Source organism: Malus domestica, chromosome 08, assembly GCF_042453785.1.
Source record: "Malus domestica chromosome 08, GDT2T_hap1".
NCBI classification, from domain to species: domain Eukaryota; kingdom Viridiplantae; phylum Streptophyta; class Magnoliopsida; order Rosales; family Rosaceae; genus Malus; species Malus domestica.
Window position 1 is genome coordinate 15,800,700 of NC_091668.1, and position 11,720 is coordinate 15,812,419.

The following is an 11,720-nucleotide window of genomic DNA, read 5'->3' on the forward strand; positions in this document are numbered from 1 at the left end:
CTTCATACTCCGCCTGATTGTTGGTATTCCTTTGGTAATCTAAAAGGAACGAGTAATAGTGGTGAACCCTTTGGGGATTTATGATGACAATCCCTGCTCCAGAAGCCTTCTGAGTGTAAAAACCATCAAAATAAAGCTTCCAAGGAGTAATCCAGAGACCAATTACCTTTTTATTTCTTGTTGGACCCACTCTTCTTTGCCCGAGATGCCCTTGCCTGGTGGGATCCAAACATTAGTTACTTCTAGGATCCCCGGTATATTCTCATCTTGAGACTCTTGGTGCTCTGCTAAGAAGTCAGCAATTGCTTGGCCCTTGACCGCCCTTTGGGGTACATATTGAAAGCTGAACTTTGATAATGCTAGAATCCACTTCCCAATCCTTCCTATTAGCATTGGTTTTGACAACATATACTTTATGACATCTGTTTTGGCGATAATGTGCACGTGACAAGGTAACATGTAATGCCTCAACTTACTAGCAGTGAAATACAGAGCTAGGCACAACTTTTCTATTGGGGAGTATCTTGTTTCTACCTCAGTTAGAATTCTACTGAGGTGGTATACTGCCTGCTCCTTTTTGCCTTCATTGTTTTGGGCTAGTAAACTCCCAATTGATTTCTCTGAAGCAGAGATATATAATTTTAAGGGTTCTCCCCTTTGAGGTGGTACCAACACTGGTGGAGAAGTCAAATAGGCTTTGATGCTGTCAAAAGCTTTTTGGTGTGATGGTCCCCATTCGAAACTTTCTTTATCCTTCAGTCTCAATAGAGGAGTCAACAGCTGAATCTTGCCCGCTAAATTGGCAATGAATCTCCTTAAGAAATTAATTTTGTCTAGCAGTCTCTGAAGTTGCATCTTGTTGGTGGGCGGAAGTGACTCCATTATTGCCGAGACTTGTTCTTGTCCACTCTACACCTCTTTGATGAACCAGGAATCCCAAGAAGTTGGCCGCTCTTACTCCAAATGCGCACTTCTTTGGATTCATCTTGAGTTTATGGATCCTCATCCTTGTCAATGCTTGCCTGAGGTCTATCAGATGCTGCTCTTCTGTTTTGGATTTCACCACGATGTCATCGATGTACACCTCCATGTTATGGCCAATCAAATCATGAAAAATAGCATTCATCGCCCTTTGGTAGGTTGCACCAGCATTCTTGAGCCCGAACAGCATGACTAGATATTCATATGCCCCCACATGACTGGGACACCTAAAAGCTGTGTTATGTATATCTTCCTGGGCCATCTTTATTTGATTATACCCGGTATTTCCATCCATAAAAGATAAGACTTTATGTTTTGCTACTGCATCTATGGACAGATCAACCATGGACATGGGATATTCATCTTTTGGTGTGGCGCCATTAATATTTCTGTAATCAACGTAACATCGTACTGCTTTTGTTATGGCTTTTAAAACGGGTACAATGTTGGCCAACCACTATACATATTTGGCAGGTCTAATAAATCCAGCTTTCACTAGTCTTTCAATTACTTTTTTGACCTTTTCTTCTATTTCATTTGACATCCTTCGTGGTGCTTGCTTAACAGGTTTATATCCCTTCTTTATGGGCATTCTGTGTTCCACCAAGGTTGAATCTAAACCTGGCATCTCAGTATAATGCCAAGCAAAACAATCTTTAAATTCTTGTAGAAGATAAACAATCTTTGCCCGAGCATTAATTTCTAATAAGCCACTGATTTGTATAGCTCTTGGATCTTCTTCTTTCCCTAGATCAATAACTTCCAAAGGATCCTGAACTTCTGGTGGTGGCTTGTCAGGTTCTGTACACAAAAATTCGACTAACTCCGGGCTCTCGGGCAAGTCGTATGGTCCATCCAAGTCATATATGCACTCGGCCATTCGTATAGCCACCTCTAATTCCTCTATGCAAAGTTCTTCCCTGCTTTTATCCTGGCCGGTCAAAGTTCCTAGCTGCCATTCCTGCTCCTCTTTTCCTAAGAGCTCATTTTCTTGTTTTCTTTCTCTCCCATACACCAACAGTCTTTTGATCAGGGACTTGACTGCCGTTACCTGATCCTTTCTCTTTTCTTCTGTCATTGATGGTATTGAGGTGTTGGGACGATACAGGGTCTATCCCATTCTTCTCTAGTGAGGTACATTCCTTGTTCTAAGCGTTCTGTAGCAATCATGATATAACAAAAGTAACACTAGAGAATAAGCCAATTACTTGCGCCCCAAGTAACTTCGGACTTCTTATTATCAAGGATTGTCATGGATGGGTTAAGTCCACATATGGTTCTTTTTATGCCTTGAGACCAAAGACTTTTAATTGATCAATCTTGTCTGCCCGAACGGTTAGAACTTAGAATTCTTTTAATCATACACTGGCTAGAAATAACTTGGATGCAGATGGAAATATACATCATATTACTAGATATATGAATGAAAAACAAAAAACAAAGGAGGTTGGGCAAGGCTGATCGTCTTGCAACTTCCTCTCTTTGTGATTTACAAAGGGTTTGAATGCTAAAAGGGGAGATTGGAAGATGAGTTTATATGAGGGAATCAATACTACAACAAGATTTAAACAGGGTAGCAGAGCTTTTACAAAGGCTTTCTAATGAAGGTTGATCCCGAAAGGGATGAAGGCTTGGGGGCTGACTACAGCTTCGTGAAGGACAATCTGGTTTGAGCAGAGTTTGTGCTTGTATCGGTTTGTTTGATTGAGTGTTCTTGTCTCTGATTTTTCTTCCTCCTTTTATAAACGATTTGGCTTGGCTGCCTGCATTATTGATTTTGCCCGAATGCATCCGAAGGGCAATGACTCATCAACTTTTTACTTTTACTGCCATTGTAAAGTACTTTTGGGCTGATTAGCTGGCTGGTCTACACCACTTGACCTCTAAGTAGGTGAGCAGGTGGTTTGAATGATCTGCACTTGGTCGGGAAACAAGCTCATTCTTTCTCTTGGGCTTCTGCTGGGCCTTGGACATTTCCTTCTTCTAAACCTTCTTTTGGGCTTTCTTTTGGGCTTTCTTTTTAACCCAAAGTTCAAGTTTTATCCCAAACAGATTGGGCCTGAAATTTAAAATTTGGGCTAAGAAGAAATAAATCAAGAAAGGAATGATGTAAGCCTCGACCCAATATTAAATATTTGGTCCTGGTGACATTCTCAGCCTAGGACTGGAATGCCAATTATTCGACCGAGTCCTAATAGAACTGGAAGCTCAAAGATCTCCAGTGAGGTTTGAGGTGAAACTTGATAATCCAGCCGTTGATCGAACTTGGATTTAGTTCCATTGAATTCTAGGTAGAATTCGATGAGGGTTAGTTACATGTCTATAGCCGATCATGAACAAGAGTTACGAAATCTGACAGAGTAGTGTCCATGATTTAGGGACAATGAACAAGAGAAGAAGAAACAATTTATTGTGAGACTTAACCTTGACTTGTGCGCCTATGCTGTGGTGAATGATGAGGCAACTTATTAGTCTACTTTCCGTATTGCTCAGAGAATGGAACATGTGAATAACAGAAAGAAAGAAAGAAAAACAAGTTTTGAAGGATAAGCAAGCTAGTAGTAGTGGTGGCCAATTTAGTGGACTTGGTAATAAATTCAAGGAAGCATTGTCCATTGGTGAATGTAGGTCCCGATTCAAATTATGTTTTAATTGTAGTTAGTAAGGACATTAACGGAGGAATTGTCTTAATCTTAAGAAGAATTTTGGGATGTCTTTTGGTATGACTCAACAGGCAGATATTGGTATTAAAGATTTTCCATATTACTCTACTTACAAGCCATATCAGCTGATTTATTTGTAGGGTCATTAGTTTTATCAGCCCAATCAGCCTATGTACCCACAGGCCCAGCCGACTTATCCTCAGGCGTAACAGACTTTTCAACAGGGACAAACTAGCAATGCATCTTCAGGTAGTTGTGGCCAGGATAATAGACATGGTAGAGGAAGTCAGAGTTAACGTACTCATAGTGGTGAAGCCAACAGTTATGGAGGAACAGCTCACGGTCGTGTGTTTACCATGAATCAGCAGCAAGATAATGACAATCTGAATGTCATAATTAGTACGTTAAATGCTTTTGGTTATTTAGCCAGAGTATATATTAATCCTGAAGCTACACATCATTATATTTCTCCACAATTTGTACAAATGGCGGATACCTATCCTATACCACTTGATTAAGAGTTAGAGTTATCTATTTCTACTGGTGAAGTATGTAGAATCTGTTGGGAATTTAAAAATTGCCTAATCTTTGTGGGTGCTAAACTTATGGAAACAGACCTTTTTCCCCTCAATCCTGTTTTTTGGACCATGGTTTTTCAGGGCCGGAGTAAAGCTGATCCGAATGCAGTTACCTTAGAAGTTTGGTCATGGATTTGCCAGCTTTGGGCATAGCTGTATTAGATGGAGTAGTGATGCCACCATTACTTTACTCTAGGGCACTAGGCGAAGTCCTAGCGACTTCGTTGGATGACCATGCTTATTCTAGAAGACATGCAATCTGATCTGGATATGAACACAATCAGATCATATAAGTCATAGAGTTTCTACAATCTAGGAATTGGCGTGCACCGTAAGTAATCATAACTCCTAAGAGGATGCAATATCTACTCCTAGATATCCTCTAGAAGTCTCCTGGCTTAGACGAGGATTCTATTATAAAAAGGTCTATCTCCCCAAGGTATAAATACACCCATCTAGGGTTCATTTATGATAACGCAATCTTAACACTTGAATTTTCTTGCCCACTGCTTGACTCTAAAATCATTCACCATCGGAGAGCTTATGGTTGGTATCCCCTTTCCGGCTTGGCAGTTGCTTACAATTGTTTCATTGTTTTGCAGGTTGTTCGAGTTTGTCCTTAACCACCACTCACGGCGGTGCGCGAATTTGGTTCCAACAGTTCGTGCTTCCATTAAGAGTGAACTCATATTCCTCCCAACGACTTTGTCGCCTCCCAAGGCGATACCCACAAGGAGCACAATGGCATTGTCACCATAGATGAGATGTGGAAAGACGTCATGGAAATTTGTTTATCTCTAGAAGGTGTCTGGCGAAGCCCACTAGTTAGAGAACCTGCCAGACTCGCAAATATAAAGGCACGCACCAAAGACCTCAAAGAAACTGCTTTCCGTTTCGAGGAATTGCTTACCCAAATGATGGAAGTCATCGATCTGACATCCGAGGAGTCATCTCAATGCCCTATCCTTGAAAAACACTGTAGAAAATCTAGAAAGCTATTGAGTCTCCATCATGTCCGGTGATTGAGGATGAGCGTCTCTTGAGGTAAACTGTATATACATCGAGTAAGAATATCTAGAAAACACCCAGCAAGAAAGAAAACGACTTGCAAAAAACCAAGAATGGTGCCACTGTCAACAAGCCAAGAACGATCGATTCTAACATTATGATGTTTTACCGCAAAATATGGGGATTCTCGACAACATCAACTAGGGGAAGAAAACCCTTCACACCTTCAATGGGGCATTGGTGTGATCTTTGGGAATAGTGAAGGTGGCTGTCCAAGCAGAACCTTATAACTATCCAATGACTTTCCATGTAATGGATTGCTCGACTTCCCACAATGCTATCCTCGGCCGGAATTTGTTATATAACATGAAGGATATTTCGTCCCATTATTACCAATTACTTAGCTCTTGGCAGAGTAAAAGAATTAAAAAGAGATCAATCAGCAGCATGTTACTACGTTGTCGAAACATGAACATTATTAGAAAAGGTGAACGAAGCTCTAGCACGCACATGGACAAATCAGCATAGTAATCACAATCAAGGGGTCAACAAACGAGTTACAAAGAATTTGACATGGATCTTGACCCCCAAGATGATGATACACTAGAGTTAAAGGTAGACGACGACACTATATACATCAGCCTTGATCTTGACAGACTAGAAAGAAAAGCCAAGATCAGCTCGAAGCTAACTGACCAAGAGAATGAACTGTCAACCAACTTCCTACAAGCTAACAAAGACGTTTTTGTGTGGTCAGCAAAGGACATGCCTGGAATGGATCCATTTGTGGTCTGCCACTTTCTTTACCTGGACCCAACTACTAGACCAATTATCCAACTTAAGCAGAATCACGGAATAGAGCGCAATAAGATTATAAAGATAATGATAGACAAACTAAATGATGCCTAATTTATCGTAGAAGTTCACAACCCAAATTGGCTAGCGAAGGTTGTGCTAGTGCAAGAAAAAAAGAATGGAAAGTAGAGTGTATGTGTGGATTTGATGGACTTGAACAAAGCTTGCGCAAAGGATCCATACCTATTCCCATAGATTTACCTATTGGTAGACTTAACCGTGGGACACAAACTCTTAAGCTTTATGAATGCTTACTCTGGATACAACCAGATAAAGATGTACGAGCCAAACATGGAAGCAATATCCTTCATCATTGATCGAGGTATATGTTGTTACAAAGTCATGCCATTGAGAATTAAGAACACATGGGCAACACACCAGCAACTCGTCAACCGAATCTTTAAGGAGAAGATCATAGACACAATGAAAGTTTACGTGGATGACATTGTTGTCAAGAGCAAAGAGAAGAAGGACCATATAACACATCTCCAAGACCCGTTTGACCTATTCCAAAAGTATAACATGAAGCTGAATCCAGAAAAGCATACCTTCAAAGTAACATCATGCAAATTCTTGGGTTAGGTTACTAAGCAAGGAATTAAGGCTATAGATCAAGGCCATCATAGAGATGAGATCGCCTAGAACCATGAAGGAAATATAAAGCCTAACAGGGTGAGTAATAGCCCTTAGTAGATTTTTTTAACGATCCACCGATAAGTGCAAACTATTCTTTACAGAAATAAAGAAGAGCAATGGTCTACTCTTGACAGGTGAATGCAAATGAGCCTTCAGAAAGCTTAAAGAATACATTTTCAAACTACTGCTGCTATGCAAACTGGTTATCAGATAAGACTTGTACTTGGCTATATCGGACTGTATGGTAAGCGTAACTTTGATTTGAGAAGACTTGGGGGAGCAGAAATCGGTATACTACATTTCAAAAGCTCTTCTTGAACCATAGATGAGATATCAGAAAATGGAAAACTCATTATGGCACTGGTAACAACAGCTAGAAAACTCTACATGATGAATTATTTGCTGATATCTATCTTGCACAGCCTTGACGCTTCGTCCAGAGTCACTAAATAGGCTATTGAACTAGGGTAACATGAGATAATATACTGACCCAAGACATCAATCAAGAGTCAAGTGCTAGCGAACTTTGTAGCTGAATTCACACCAGCACCTTGAAATACAGCGGACAAAGCAAGTCCTCAAAGCCTTCTAGAAAATCCCCGCCCTTTGGAAGCTTTAAATAGATGGATCATCTAACATACATGAGGTTGGTGTAGGAATGACACCTGTAAACACCAGAGGGATCTATACTTGAATAGGCTTTGAAACTTGGGTTTAAGGTAAGCAAAAACGAAGCAGAGTATGCGTAATACCCTGAAAATTTAAAATATATGAATATGTGGAGAAAATAAAAAATAGATTGATTTATGGTTATGAAAATTTAATCATGAAATTTTAAAATTTTGTTACTGGAAATTATTATAATTTACGTTGTAAAATTTATTGATAAGTGAAAAAGATGAAAATGGCCCTATTGTATTAAACGGGATTCTTCATGGAGATAATTGATCCTTTCATGATTTTTCAAATTTCTTTACATATTTGGGTAGTACTCGTCGATATGAACTAGTGGGTGCAAACAACAGGTAATTTGGAGATATAATGAATAAATTAAAGACGTTTTATTTGAAAAAAAAAAGAAAAAAGAAGAAGAAGAAGCTGCCAGATGGCAGTAGGAGAGAGAGGAAAAGAAAGAGTTGCGGGTGAGAAAAGGAGAGGGGATGGCCAATCAGGAAGGGAGGAAATGAAGGGAAATGAGAGAGAAGAGGAATAGGGAACCAGATTTCCTTTTGACCCGCTGACCCGACCTGGCCTTATCTCCCTCATCTGACTTCTGTTTTGGGTGATCTTGGTGTCCATGGAAAGCTCTCAGCGAGCCCAACATCCATGTGGTGTTCGATTTCTAAATTTCTAACCCAATTTTACAAACGTAAGCCATAAAGTTCCAGTTTGTCCGGCAGGTTTCACCTTTGTTTGGTGATTCCGAAAATGATTACCGTCGATCCCCATCACCAATAGACTCCCCTCAATCCCAGGAGAAAGGCCCAAGTTGGTTGTAGCGTCGGAGTTCGTTTTGGCATTTAATCAAGAACACCCATTTCTAGGGTTTTAGATGGTGTAAGGACAATTTCAGGTGCTTCCTGGCTAAATTCAACTTTGATTTAGGTATGAAAGTTATTCCCCTCATTGAGCTCTAACTGCCTGTAAAATTTAGTAATTTTTAGAGCTAGTCCGAAAAACTAGATTTCTGGCAGGTCGAGGCAATTTCCGACATCTTTTTGGCTGAATAGGACTTTGGCCCATGTATGAAAGTTGTTCCTCTTGTTATTTTCTACAATTCTGTAAAATTTGGTAATTTTTGGAGTTCATCCAAAAATTGGGTTTCCGTTCACCGGAAACCGCCACCTGCGACGGGGCATGGCCAGTAGGCTGATGCAGCCTTTTTATGAAGATTTTGATATTCTGAATTTGACGTGTTTCAGTTGCTAAATATGGTATTGAATTTTTCCTCCACTTGAATATTTTAGGAAATGGATTAAAAATGAAAGGTGAACTACGAATGATTTGATCCCTATTGAGGGTACGTAGGCAATCTAACGAGAAGTTAGATGCAGTCATAAAATAATTGAGATTAATATTTTATTGAAAATTTTTCTAAGAAAAGGAATTGGATGATTAATTTAAAAATAAATCTTATGGTTTAATCTCTTTGGGCTTACCATAGTAATTATCTTCCGAATTAAGAAATTGGGTTGTTACAATATGTGTTGGAAAGCCCTAAACCTAATCATATGATGATACATTACGGACATTTCAATGTTAAACTAAACTTGTTTAATATAAGGGCAAAGATTATTGTTTAAAGTCGTCTCATATAAATGTTAAACACTCAAACAATAAGTCCAAGGATTATGTAATTAGGAGAATGTGATCTAAAGAAGTTAGATTCAAGAGACCATTCTCTTTTGTACACATAGACTAAACGTTCTTGACCATAAGATTTCCAAATGAGCATTGACGATCTGTTAAGATCAGTACATGTTATGTCTTCTCTCCAGGAGAGTGACTAGTCTCGAGTCATTTGTGTGATTGACACAAAGACAAGTGTATAGGTGCTCAATAGAGAATGAGTCTACTGAACGTGATCAATCAATTTATATTAGTTTATGTATTGTTTACCGATATATTTGCAAATGCTATCCAAAACTTGACAAAGAAAACTCAAAGGTTTTAGTTTCCATACTTGGTACCACAATCCCATAGATGGTCTTGAATAGATTGTTTATGTACCTAAGTAGTCTCATACTCACAATCTTCCTATTCATAATGTATCATTGGAAAAATATGTTAGATATGTCTATCATAAAGAGGACAACACAGCTACACGTGCTTATTCCTTTGTTGCATGAACAAAGGAACTTAAGAAGATTAGCACAAAGATATGAACATTTTAAGTGCCATAATTCTTCACTTACAAATCATTATATGAAGAAATAAGAGTTGTTTTGAACAACCTTTAGTTAACACAACACTCTAGTTTCTTTGTTAAATGAATAAGAAACTTGAGAAGTAAGCACAAGGGCATGGACACTTTATGTGCCATGATTTTTCACTTACAAATTGTTGTATGAAGAAATGAGGGTTGTCTTGGACAACTCTTGAAAGTTTGTAATCTCGTTTAAAACAAGATGGTCATTTGACAAAAATAGTCCATCAATATGGAGAATGATGATTTTGAGTCATATGGACTAATGATGATTTTGAGTCATTGAGTGTTGAAGTGTTAAACCACTTCACAAGATGGAAACTAGGATAGGACTTCACCTTTGTGTTCTTATCCAAATGGTTCACTAAGTTTATTGTAAACTACATAGTGAACAATCACCACATGCTCTCCAAATCGTTTGATATGTATAACATAATTGAAATAAGTTTCAAGAGAGACAGTGGGAGTTTAGGGACCATGACTATTGTAGTCATAGGAGAAGTCAAATGAAGAAGGAAAAATAACTCAAAGGGAATAAACTCTCTTTATGAAAGGATAGACATTGGAAGGGGTATTTGCAAGAAATGTTTTGCAAGTGTTAAGAACACACATTTTGAAGTGTTGCAAATTGTTCTTGAAATAGTTGAAAATAGTTGGTTCTTCTACTTGAATGTTTGATTATATACTAGTAACTATGTTTGCAATGGTTGTAAAAGAATGACTAGTGAGAAGTAGAAGATTAGTGAAAGAAGAGAAAATACTTCACATTCGGAACGTGAATAAAGATATAGATTTTTACGAAAGCAGTTAGTACTTACTTCCTGATATGAACTACCAAAGAAATTGAAAACACAAAGATAAAAAACAAAGATTGTCTTTACATTCCAATTTGAATAAGGAACTTAATTCCATCACTGTAGTTTTAAGAGATGGATAGATCATTTTGTTTGACAAAACATTGTCCTTTACTAATGAATGATGAGATTATTGCAATCCGATTAGTTGTCTCTATGTCATAGAGATGATGTGTTAATGTTAACTGTTTAGAATATAATGATGATTAAAACCTAAAAGGTTACAAAGGTAGTGACTAACCCTACTAAGTTATTACACCTCGAAAATGTAAATTATAAATTGGCCATAGATGGATGCTTTGGATGATTAGATCCAGATCCGATGTCTTCTTGTTAAAATTTTATAAATATTCAAATCTTTATTCTTTTGGAAAGAAGAAAGAGTCATAAAGTTGTTGAGGTTTAACTCACTGGATGTTAGTGGTATTTGTCCACAACATAATACTACTCATGTTGTATGACGTTCACCGAAGATCACTCTTGGTTGGACTATCATGTATTTTGAATAAATACAAGTCCGCATACTTTTCAAAAGGTTTCAATGAATTTAAGAATGTAAGTTGTTGAGTAAGATGTCTAAAGTATGGACCTAATCAGATCCTATAAGTCTTGGAGTTCCTACAGTCTAGGGATTGGTGTGCGCTCCAAGTAATCACGACTCTTAAGAAGGTGCAATATCTACTTGTAGATATTCTCTAGGATTCTCCCGGCTTAGAACAAGGATTCTATCCTAAATGGCCGGGGGAGAGAGACATTTTTAGGATAAAATTCTTGTTCTAAGCCGAGAGAATCTGAGAGGATATCTATTAAGTAAATATTGCATCCTTTTGTAAGTGTGATTAATTGCGACACATAACTATCCCTAAATTGTAAGACTCCAAGACTTATACGATTTGATTGAGTCCATATGTAGATTGAATCGTGTGCCTTGTGGAACAAGCATGGTCATCTAGCGGAATTGCTTGGGCTCTGCTAGTGAGTCCATGACCGACTTCTGAGGTAACTTTATTAGGATCAGCCTTAATCCGGCCTTGAAAAATGATCCTACAAGTAAGAATGTTAACTTACATTCTTTGAGGAAACCTCTTGCTCTAAAATGCAAGTCTTGACATCCTAAAGACGTGGCAGTGTCTCCTCGTTCAGGACCATTTCGGCAAGAGCGGCGGGAATAGAATCCATCGCCAGTGAAGGGGCGGTGTGAAGTTTGTCATCACCTTTG